A 12,386-nucleotide genomic window follows, 5' to 3' on the forward strand; every position below is an offset into this window, starting at 1 on the left:
GCCCAGAAACACAGGGTGTGTCCTCAAAATAAATCCTGTCCAGATTCCAAATTGCTCACGTGTGCCTTGTCTCAAATAAGAACTATCATTACAAAGGGAGTGGCAGAGGCAAAGGACATTCCACTGCTTTTTTTTTGTTCCCTATGACCTCCCCAAGTGTTTCTTCTCTGCAAATGCCTGGTGAGAGATGGCCTTCCCCTCCTCTGTATTCCCTCTTGGAGAGTCAACACGTCCAACTGATTCTTCTTGTTGGCACTAATTGATGCCATTGGGCAATCCTTAATTACTGCCCACAGTTCCCCAGCATGTAATGAGTGGTGAGCCAGTGCCACGGGGTTCCAACCAGCAGGCCTTAAATATCTGAGCTGTTCACACGAGTAGCTGGAGCTGCTCTCTCTCTCTCTGGGTCCCTCCTTGTCTCAGAGCTGCGTCATGCTGGGGAGATTTGCCCAACATCTGCACACGGACCCGTGGAGGCTGCTGGTGCACATCTGTTGGCTATCCCTGGCCAGAAACCACAGCAATCAGCTGGAATGGGCTTAATGGCCCATGCCTTGTCTCAATCTGTAGGCACATCTAAAGATTTGGCTTAGGGAGGTTCCCAGCTAATTGGCTGCCAGCTGGCTTCTGGATAGACAACTGTCTTTTGTGGTTATCCCATTCTTGGCCTAGGTGGACATTTTCAAAGTTCTCCTACCTTTAAATCATTCATAGGCAGTTAGAGGGAGTCAGGGAGGGTTTGCCTAAAGTGCCATTTTCACTCCAAGTTCTCATTTAAGGCAGGTTGGTGCTGGAGGAAGGTCACGCCCTTTGGGTTCAGACAGAACTTGGCTTATTCAGAGGACTAAATAAGTTAATACAGCAGGCAGCCCCTTATCTTTGGGGGCGTGTTCCAAGACCCCCGTTGGATGCCTGAGACCTTGAATAGTATAGAACCCTATATATAGACTATGTTTTTTCCTATGCATAGGCAGCTATAATAAAGTCTAATTTATAAATTAGGCACAGTAAGAGATTAACAACTGATAAGAAAAAAATTATAATAATATAATGTAATAAAATTTATGTGAATGTATTCTCTCAAAATATCTTAATTATTTTCAGACAGCGATTGACTACATTGAAACCATGGAAAACAAAATGTTTTCTGCAGTAACTGAAATGGAAAAAATGGAACCGAAGGCCAGGCGCAGTGGCTCACACCTGTAATCCCATCACTTTTGGAGGCCGAGGTGGGTGGATCATGAGGTCAGGAGATCAAGACCATCCTGGCTAACATGGTGAAACCCTGTCTCTATTAAAAATACAAAAAAATTAGCCAGGTGTGGTGGCGGGCGCCTGTAGTCCCAGCTACTTGGGAGGCTGAGGCAGGAGAATGGTGTGAATCCAGGAGCCGGAGCTTGCAGTGCCAGGATAGCAACACTGTACTCCAGCCTGGGCGACAGTGTGAGACTCTGTCTCAAAAAAAAAAAAAAAAAAAAAGGAACCGAAGATAAGGGGAGACTACTGTATACATTTAAGTGCTAGGCAGTATGGCTGCCCTGTAGGCAGCTCTCTGGGTGTGACAATTGTTGTGGAGATTAGAGATTATGCCTCTAAAGCCTGGTAAACAGTAGCTAATACCATTATAAGCCTAGTTCAGCACAGGAAGCTTCCCAAACAAAAATCATCGCTTTGCCCCCACCCTGAGTTTATTGTCAAATTTATGCTCTTTAGAAAATGATTGGCGCTCTAAAAATCACCTTGGATATGGGAGCAAAAGGCCTGACTCTAGTGTTAGCTCTGCCATTAATTGGGCATGTAAAGGCCAAGTCACTTAATTTTTTTTTTTTTTTTGGGGGGGGTACTGAGTCTCGCCATGTCTCACCCAGGCTGGAGTGCAGTGGTGCGATCTCAGCTCACTGCAACCTCTGCCTCCTGGGTTCAAGTGATTCTCCTGCCCCAGCTGGGATTACAGGCATATGCCACCACACACAGCTAATTTTGTATTTTCAGTAGAGACAAGGTTTCGCCATGTTGGTCAGGCTGGTCTGGAACTACTGACTTCAAATGATCCACCCACCTTGGCCTCCCAAAGTGCTGGGATTACAGGTGTGAGCCACCATGCCTGGCTAAGTCGCTTAATCTATAGGGCTTACTGTCCTCAGGTGAATTAAACATGGAGGAGTCTGCACTGGGTAAAGGGTTAAAGGGTGTCCTGGCAAAATACATGTCCATCCAGAACCTCAGAATGTGTTCTTATTTGTAAATAAGTTCCTTGCAGATGTAATCAGGTGAAGATGGGTTCATATTAGATTGGAGTGAGTCATAATCCACTATGACTGGTGTCTTTAAAAGAAAAGGGCACATGGAAATTCAGAGACAGAAAGACCCACAGGGAGAATGCCGTGTGATGACAGAGGCAGAGACTGGAGTGATGGGTCTATAGCCAACGGATACCAAAGACTCCCATCTACCAGAAGCTGGAAGTGGCAAGAAGGTATGGTCTCCTAGAAGTTTCAGATAGAACAAGTCCCTCCTGATACCTTGATTTTGGACTGCTGGCCTCCTGAACAGTTAGAGATAAATTCTTGTTATTTTAAGTCACCCAGTTTTTAGTACGGTAGGCACAGGAAACCAATATAGACCCTAAGAAGGCTTCCAGTTCTGCTATTCTTAACTTACTGGGACACAGAAAGCCCTGTCTCCTCATTTGACATTATCCACCTACTTTCACCACGTTGATCTCTGAAGGTGTTTTAGACCTGGCCAGTCCCCTAAAAAGCAAAGAGGGAAAGGAAGGAAAGGAAGTCAGGTGGAAGATGAGGTGGAGTGGTGGAAACAGAGGTTGAAGTGGCAGAAGCAGCACTTCCTGAGTCTGGAAAGGTGGGAGGGAATGAAGAGCCTCAGGGCTGAGGGAGAAGGGCCTGCTTCCTTTGTGGGGCCACTCTCAGAGGCAGTGGGTCATCGAGGCTCAGTCATAAGTGACTGAGGTGATAAGTGGCTCAGTTAAGCAACAATCGAGGTCTGGGCGCCTTGTCATTTGGAGAGGGCTTAGGTTTTGCCATTGAATCAAGTCTGAGGATTTGGGGTTCTTTGGCCCTGTATTTGTCAGTGAACTTATAGGGCAAAATGTTTAATAAGCAATTTGGAAGGAGAGGAAGGAACTAATGTTTTGAATTTCAGATGGGATTCTTTCAAGTCCTTTCCTTCAATGAGAAAATAAACAAAGATGAATAGTTATCTCTGCCCATATGGTCTAGAAGTGGATATAGAAGGCAGGACCTTCTGTAGGCTGGACATTGTGTTGGAAATTTTTACAAATTAAAAAACTTTACTCCTGAGAGTAACTATGGTAGTTACTGAGAACTCCAGCTTGCAGATGAGACTCAGAGCTGTGAATTAGCTCAGTCAGATGACTTGCCAGAGATTCATCCAGTGATGAAGCTGACTAACTTCAAAGACCAGACTCAGCCAGCAGCGGTGGCTCAGGCCTGTAATCCCAGCACTTTGGGAAGCTGAGGTGGGCAGATCACCTGAGGTCAGGAGTTCAAGACCAGCCTGGCCAACATGGTGAAACCCCGTCTCTACCAAAAGCAACAAAAATTAGCTGGGCATGGTGGAGCATGCCGGTAGTCCCAGCTGCTGAGGAAGCTGAGGTGGGAGAATTGTTTGAACCAGGGAGGTGGAGGTTGCAGTGAGCGAGATTGTGTTACTGCACTCCAGCTTTGGCGACAGAGCAAGACCCTGCCTCAAAAAACAAAAGCAAAAACAAAACAACAGAAAACCAGGTTCTTAGCATTCAATATAGGCAATTCTCCCTTTTTTGTCTCCATCTTTCCTCTTCTCTCAAACTTGTATGTATTTATTTAGAGAGCTCACCTGCCATTCTCACCAGCACAGAAAAATTTGAAGAATCATAAAAGGTCAGAATAAGAAGGAACTTGCCCGCCTTTTCATTTTAGGACTGAAGAAACTCATTTCTTGCCTCAGTTTTCTCAAAGAGAGCTGTTCTCTTGGCCAGGCGCAGTGGCTCACGCCTGTAATCTCAGCACTTTGGGAGGCCGAGGTGGGCGGATCATCTGAGGTCAGGAGTTCAAGACCAGCCTGGCCAACATGGTGAAACCCTGTCTTTACTAAAAATACAAAATTAGCCGGACATGGCGACGCATGCCTGTAATCCCAGCTACTCAGGAGGCTGAGGCAGGAGAATTGCTTGAACCCAGGAGGCGGAGGTTGCAGTGAGTCGAGATCGAGCCATTGCCCTCCAGCCTGGGCAACAAGAGTGAAACTCCATCTCAAAAAAAAAAGAAAGAAAGAAAGAAAGAAAGCTGTTATTTTAATCCTTTAAATCTCTTACAGCCAGGTGCAGTGGCTCACACCTGCAATCCCAGCTATTCAGGAGATTGAGGCAGGAGAATTGTTTGAGGCCAGGAATTTGAGGCCAGCTTACTGGGCAACATAGCCAGATCCAGTCTCAAAAAAACAAAACAAAACAAAGCAAACGAAAACCCACAAATGATTACATCTCTGAAGTGTCTGATTCTCCAAAGACATAGAGAGAGTAAATGACCAAGTCAAGGAGATACAGCCAGTGAGGATGAGCCCAGGCTTGGACAGAGAGATCCAGCTTTGTTAGTCCCCTAGACCACACAAACTTTGGCAGAACTTCATGATCCAAGAAAAGCCAATGAATAATGGAAAGCTTCCTTCTTCTGCATCCTTACGATTTCTAGGAATCAGATGAAATTCTTTCAAGTCCTTTCCTTTGATGAGAAAATAAACAAAGATGAATAGTTATCTCTGCCTACGTGGTTGAGAAAAGGATACAGAAGACAATGTCTAGAAATGGAGCCCATCAAGGAGTTGAGCACATTCACTCATTTGCTTACAAAGCCTGATGATTTAGAAATCATTATTGAGAGGCAAGCCAGGCACAATTTCCTATCATTCTTTTTCAGAGAAAAATTTCCAATTTTATTTTTGGCGTTTTTTGAGATATTGCTTATGGATAATAAATGGTACCCATAATATGCCATGTAATGGTGGTACAACATTAAAGGGCCATCTACTGAGTTTTGACTTATGTATACACCCATGAAACTATCACAAGTGAGATGCCAGACAGTTTCATCATCCACCCCCAAAGACTTCCTAGTGTCCCTTTAGAATCTTTCTCTCCCTTTAATCCCATCCCCAGGCAACCACTGATGTGCTTTCTGTCGCTGCAGACTACTTTAGTTTGCTTTCTTATTTTTAGTTTTTATTCGAGACAGGGTCTTGCTTTGTCACCCAGGCTGGAGTGCAGCAGCATGATCATGGCTCACGGCAGCTGTGACCTCCTGGGCTTGAGCAACTCTGCCACTTCAGCCTCAAGTAGCTGGAACTACATGTCCGCACCACCACACCTGGTTAATTAAAACAAATTTTTTGGCTGGGTGCAGTGGCTCACACCTGTAATCCCAGTACTTTGGGAGGTTAAGGCGGGAGGATCATTTGGGATTGGGAGCTTGAGACCAGCTTGGCCAACACGGTGAAACCCCGTCTCTACTAAAAAAATACAAAAATTATCCAGGTGTGGTGGCAGACGCCTGTAATCCCAGCTACCCAGGAGGCTGAGGCATGAGAATTGCTTGAACCTGGGAGGTGGAGGTTACAGTGAGCCAAAATTGTGCCACTCCACTCCAGCCTGGGTGACAGAGCAAGACAGCGTCTCAAAAGCAAGATACCTCTTTTGAGATGAAGTCTCATTATGTTGCCTAGGCTGGTCTCGAACTCCTGAGCTCAAGCGATCCTCCCTCCTGGGCCTCCCAAAGTGCCACTGTACCTGGCCTAGTTTGCATTTCTCAGAGTTTTATATACATGAATCATATGATCTATATTCTTTTTTGTTGCTGTTGTCTGGAGTATTTTACTCAGCATAGTGATTTTGAAATTCATTCCTGGTGGTGTCTGTACTGACAGTTTATTCTGTTTTAGTTTAGGAATGGCATTCCATTGTATGGATGTACCACAGTTAGTTTATACATTTGTCTGTTGATGGGCTTTGGGGCTGTCTTCAGGTTTACCTTTTTTTTTTTTTTTTTTTTTTTTTGAGATGGAGTCTCGCACTGTCACCCAGGCTGGAGTATAGTGGCGCAATCTCAGCTCACTGCAATCTCTGCTCCCGGGTTCAAATGATTCTCCTGCCTCAGCCTCCCAGGTAGCTGGGATTACAGGCTTGTGTCACCACACCTGGATAATTTTTTGTATTTTTAGTAGAGGTGGGGTTTCACCGTGTTAGCCAGGATGGTCTCGATCTCCTCACCTCGTGATTCACTGGCCTTGGCCTCCCAAAGTGCTGGGATTACAGGCGTGTGCCACCGCGCCCAGTCCTACCATTGTTTTTAACATGCCACGCTCATGCGTCTTCCCTTTGGTACCCAGGTATGACTGAGTGTCACTGACCAGAGCAGCTTGATTCATTTCCCTCTCTGGGCACCAGGACATGACTTTCCAAGTCCCAGAAAGCCTGTGTTTGCAGAGTCCCCTGGTTCCATCTAGAAACCTGGTAATCAAGTCTCCTTATGAGTAAATAATACAACCCTATATAAGCGATTAGGACAGAACTCCACATGCTGGACTAAAACAAAAGGATTGAGCAATAGGTCTTGAATGACTAGAAGGTTTCCAAAATTTACTTCCAAAGGCAGAAACTGAAAAAACAGCCAAAAAAATCAGTATTTCCCAAAGCCTGTTTGAGAAAACCACTTGTTCCTCTGGATGATAATAGATGTTTTGCGAATAAAAACAAAACCCCAGACTTTTTCGTTACTTAAATTTTAGAAATACCAAGTTAAACAAATTTAAGTTTCTTTATTACAAGACCTCTCAGAGCCTTTACCATGTTAATGATGTTCACTATAAATTCTGAGAAGGTTAGATTTAATTTGAAATTTCCTCAATGTATTGGACCACCAGTTTTCCCTTTGTAAACTAGTGTTTCATAAGGACACACTTTGGGAAATGCTGTTTTAGTGACTTAATCATCTCTAAAGAAATTTTAATATGAAGGAAAAGGAAAGTAGGTGATAAAATGTAAAAATTAAGGCAAAATTAGATTCAGGTTTTTCCCCTCCACTCCTTCAATAGGGGATCCTGGTCTCAGATAATTTCTTTCTTTCTTTTTCTTTCTATTCTTTTCTTTTTTTTCTTTCTTTCTTTTTTTTTTTTTTTTTTTTGAGATAGGGTCTTCCTCTGTTACCCAGGCTCCAGAGTGCATGTCACAATCACAACTCACTGCAGCCTTGATCTCCTGGCTCAAGCGATCCTCCCGCCTCAGCCTCCTGAGTGGCTGGGGCTACGGGTGTGCACCATGATGCCTGACTAACTTTTAATTTTTTTGTAGAGATGGGGTCTTGCTGTGTTGCCCAGGCATGTCGTAAACTCCTGGACTCAAGCAGTTCCCTCATCTTAGCCTCCCAAAGTGCTGGGATTACAGGAAGGAACCACCATGCCTGACCTTATCATAGTTTTCTAAGTCCTTTGTCCCCAATATGACCCCAACATTTACATTAATTTTTTCTCATCATAAATGGCTCTTCAGACCCCTTTCCCTGTGATCCCAGAACTATGACAGGCAGTTGTCCTCTCCCCAAGCTTCTCTTGAACTTTGCCCTTTCTCATCACTCCTGGAGGTAGGGGTGGCAGTGGCACTGTGGGGCCACCCCTTGGTGGATGGGGAGCCACTAGGTGCTTTTGTTAGGCTGCCTCCAACAGGTGTGCCTCTGTGAAGCTAGCATGCTGCTGCTTATGGATTCTATAAAGCACCATCTTTCTGCTTTATAAGCTCTCTACTGTAATCCAAACTCCATAAATGAGCAATTCCTTTGCATAATGAACGGATGAGGCTGTTTTATGCACTTTTATGTGGTTCCAAGTCTGTGGTTTTACTAAATTTCCACCTCAAAGATATGTAATTAGAGCCTCTGCAATCTGCTATCCTGGCCCTCCCCACCCTCCTCTGGAATCCACACAATCATCTCGCAGGCTGGTTTCTGACAGGAGCAAACAGAGTAGGGGGCGCACATACCTACTCTGTCTGTGGGTCTTGCGTGGGTAGAGGGATGTGTCTCTGTCTTTTGGAAAGTGAGATGGATGGGTCTGGGGTAGCGGATGTCTCCCTTTCCCTGACCTCCGGCTTTCCAGCTCACCATGGGGCTATTCGGTTCTCTGCCTCCCAGTCCCCAGAGTGGTCTGTCTCCTCACTGCCCTCTGCATAAGATGCTCATCCCTCCCACCCAGTCTTTGCCCATGCTGTTCCCACTGCCAGAACCACCTTTCCTTCTCTGGCCCAAACACATTTTCCTTCAAGACCCGGCTCAAATTCCCTGTTTTGTAAAATATTCTTTCTCCTTATTGAGTGACAGAGTGAGATGCCATCTGAAAAAAAAAAAAATTCTTTCTCCTTAAGGATCTTTCTGTCTTTCCTTCCTTCTCTTTCTTCTTTCTTTTTCTTTTTCTCTCCCCTTCCTTCCTTCCTTCCTTCCTTCCTTCCTTCCTTCCTTCCTTCCTTTCCTTCTTTCCTTCTTTCTTCTTTTTTGAGACAAGTTCTGGCTCTATCACCCAGGCTGGAGTACAGTGGCATGATCATAGTTCACTATAGCCTCAACCTCTGGGGCTTAAGTGATCCTCCTGCCTCAGCCTCCTGAATAGCTGGGATTACCGGTGCACAGCACTACACCCAGCTATTCTAAAATATATTTTTAAAGATGAGATTTTGCTATGCTGGCCAGGCTGGTCTGAACTCCTGGCCTCAAGAGATCCTCCTGCCTTGGCCTCCCAAAGTGCTGGGATTATGGGTGTGAGCTACCGCGCCAGGCCGGGATCTTTCTTTTCTTATTCTTGTTGTATTACTTTGGTACAGCAAAGCTCAGCATTGTTAGTTTTGTGTGTATTTATGTGACTAGAGGTTAAGCTCCTTTACAGTGGAGACCATGTCTTATGCTCCCTTGTAGAAATGCCTAATGTGAAGCGGTCGTCTGGCTGCTTTTAATTTGGGAGGACAGATGGAAATGATTAATATCTTATGAGGCTTCAGAAAGAAACTCCAAGCTTCCGTAGCCCTTTCTGTATGTTTATTCACTGCAGTTATACAATTTCTCAATTTTCTAGTGGAAAAGCATTGGGAGGAAGTGGAACCAAAGCAGATCCTATCCAAGGTGAGTGACAAGCAGCTATATGAGGATGGCCTTGCTCCCAGCCGGGTTAGTTTTCACAACAGGCCGTGTGCCTTGCGTGACCTTCTGTGCAAAGTCCTTCCCTCCCTCGTCCTCAGCTTTGGGAGAAGACCCTGGCAGGAGATGGAAGATGGTGCCGGGGTGGTGAAAGAAGGCTGGGAGTTTGGGAAGCAGATACATTTTGGTTTAGTTCCTTTTTTGTTTGTTTGTTTGTTTTAATGGAGTCACACTCTGTTGCCCAGCCTGGAGTGCAGTGGCAAGATCTCGGCTCACTGCAACTTCCACCTCCCAGGTTGAAGTGATTCTTCTGCCTCAGCCTCCCGAGTAGCTGGGATTACAGGCGTATGCCACCACACCCGGCTAATTTTTGTTTTTTAGTAGAGGTGGGGTTTCACCATGTTGGCCAGGCTGGTCTCGAACTCCTGAGCTCAAGTGATCCACCTGCCTTGGCCTCCCAAAGTGCTGGGTTTACAGGTGTGAGCCACTGTGCCCAGCCTGGTTTAGTTCTTGAACTTCCTCACTGTGGGACATTGGGCAATTTAACTCACCACTCTGGGCCCTGCTTTCTTTCAATTTAAAATAAGACAGTGAGATAACTAATGGCTTCAGTGTAAGGGGGCTGGGAAGACGGACCCTCCATAATGGCTGGTCATGATGGTCATCAGGAAAGTTGTGGCCATAGATGGAGTGCAGAGAGAACAGATGTGACTGCTCCTTGCTCTGTCCAATCAGACTCACATCAAGGTGAAAAGTCATCTTTTTCCATAGCTATTTCTGAGGCTGACTCAGGATCATCTTACAAAACATCATCTCCTATGAATTCCAGGTGAAGTGTGCTAGCCAGGTCACTTGAGACCCATCAGGCACACAGTGTGGCCCAGGTGTCCCAGGCCAGTCCCCAAAATGCAGCAGTGGTGCCTCTGTTCTGTCTCTGGCTTTCTTGCCTTACAGTATGATCCAGTGGTCTCATCTCCCTTCTCTGAGTCTGATTTTCTGCCCCAGAGGCACTCAGCATCCATAGTCAAAAGAGTTAAAAAAAAAATATATATATATGTACGTATATATATATATGTATGTATATATATATATGTATGTGTATATATATGTATGTGTATATATATGTATGTGTATATATATACGTATGTGTGTGTATACACACACACACACACACACACACACACACACACATATACATATTTTTGAGATAGGGTCTCATTCTGTAGTCACCCAGGCTGGAATGCAGTGGTGTGATCATAGCTCACTGCAGCTGCAACCTTTCAGGCTCAAGTGATCCTCCCACCTCAGCCTTCCGAGTAGTTGGGACTGCAGGCTTGCACTACCATGCCCAGCTAATTTTTCTATTTTTGTAGAGATGGAGTCTCACTATGTTGCCAGGGCTGGTCTCAAACTTCTGGCCTCAAGTGATCCTCTTGCCTCAGCCTCCCAAAGTAGTGGGATTACAGGCGTGAGCCACTGCTCCCGGTCAAGTTAAGACATTCTTGTCAACAACTCTGATGATTTACTTTTATTTTGGTGCATCCAAGAAAAACTGGCAGAGTGGGCCTTCCTGTACACCCTTGACATTGCTAAGCACTATGTAAGTTTCTTTCAGATCCTTCTTAATTTTCTCTCTTGTTGAGAGAAAGGAAAGAATAAAGTTAACTTCACCAAACAAATTCTACGCCAAATGGCTCAGAAAGCAAAAATCTAAAAGTCGAGCATATTAAAGCTTTGAACTCATTCACTAATTCAATTGTTCACTTCATTAATCCTGATGCTAATACGCACATATTCAATGATGCACACACACATACACACAACACACAAATATACCTATGCACGTATGATAATCTTTTCTTTGTACCAACCACCCCCAAAGCTTGGTAGCTTAAAACAACAACCATTTTATTTTCTCACAAGTCTGCAGTTCCACACTCTGGGCAGGGCTCAGCTTTGGACAAACATCCCTGCAGGAAATAGAAGGTGAGCAGATGGTGCCATGGAAGATACTTTCTCCAGAGGTCACTAACAGGGGGGTATTCCTGGCGTGGCTCAGCTGGGCCCCTTGGTCTAAGGTGGCCTCATGGATGCATCTGGTGCTTGGTGTTGACAGTTTTCCATGCCTTTCCCTTTCAAGATCTCCCATCCTCAAGAAGGCCAGCCCAGGCTTCATCACACAGCAGTGGAAGAGTTCTGATTTAGGAGAAGAAGAGTGGAAGCTGCAGGTCCTGTTGAGACCTGGACTAGGAAGACACACAGTGGCACCTCTGCCACATTCTAGTTGCCATTTCTGGTTGTGAAAGCAAGTCCCAGGGCCAGCCAAGATTCAAGGAAAGGGACAATAGACTCCATTACTTGATGGGTGCAGCCAAAATAAGTCATGTTCAAAGGCATGCCCACAGGGGCAGGAGGGATTGTTCTCGTGCTCATTGTCTCTCTATTTCTTTGTCTATAACTTATATCTACATCTAGTCTATACCTATATATTTATAGATCTGGACATGGATATATAGATATAGATAGGTGGGTAGATAGATTTATTTTTTTGAGACAGGGTCTTACTCTGTTGCCCAGGCTGGAGTGCAGTGGTGCAGTCATAGCTCACTGCAGCTTCGACCTCCTGGATTCAAGTGATCCTCCCACCTCAGCCTCCCAAGTAGCTAGGACCACAGGCACAGGCCACCATGCCCTAATTGTTTTATTTAATCCTCAAAGCCAAGCATCACCTTGGATGTGAGAAAAAATTGTTTTTGAGGGCATTCAGGAACTTATTCAAGGTCACACAGCATTCTAGATTCAGATGTAGACCTGGCCTTCAGCTGCCCCTTCCCACCTTCAAGTCCAGTCTCTTTCCACTTTCCCATCACCCACAGGGAGGAGTTGGCTCGGCCAAGTGAGCTTTTCTAGGATAGCTTCATGAAACAGCTGCTATTTGAGTGGGTTCTATTCTGGTCATGTTTACAGGACGCTAGGGGGCCACTGGGCTTGTTCTTCCCGCCTCTGTCCAGTGGCAGTGACAGCAACCTCAGTGCTCTCCCAAGGACAGGTGGAAGCAACATGCCTGTGCTGGCGAACACTGGAATGAGAGCAGTGGGGATGTAGGAGGAGGAGATGGAGGAGGAAGAGGAAAAGGAGGAGGAGAAGGAAGAGGAGGAGGAGGAGGGGAAGCGGGGAAGGAGGAGGGGAAAG

This window comes from Nomascus leucogenys, chromosome 8, assembly GCF_006542625.1.
Source record: "Nomascus leucogenys isolate Asia chromosome 8, Asia_NLE_v1, whole genome shotgun sequence".
Classification (NCBI taxonomy): domain Eukaryota; kingdom Metazoa; phylum Chordata; class Mammalia; order Primates; family Hylobatidae; genus Nomascus; species Nomascus leucogenys.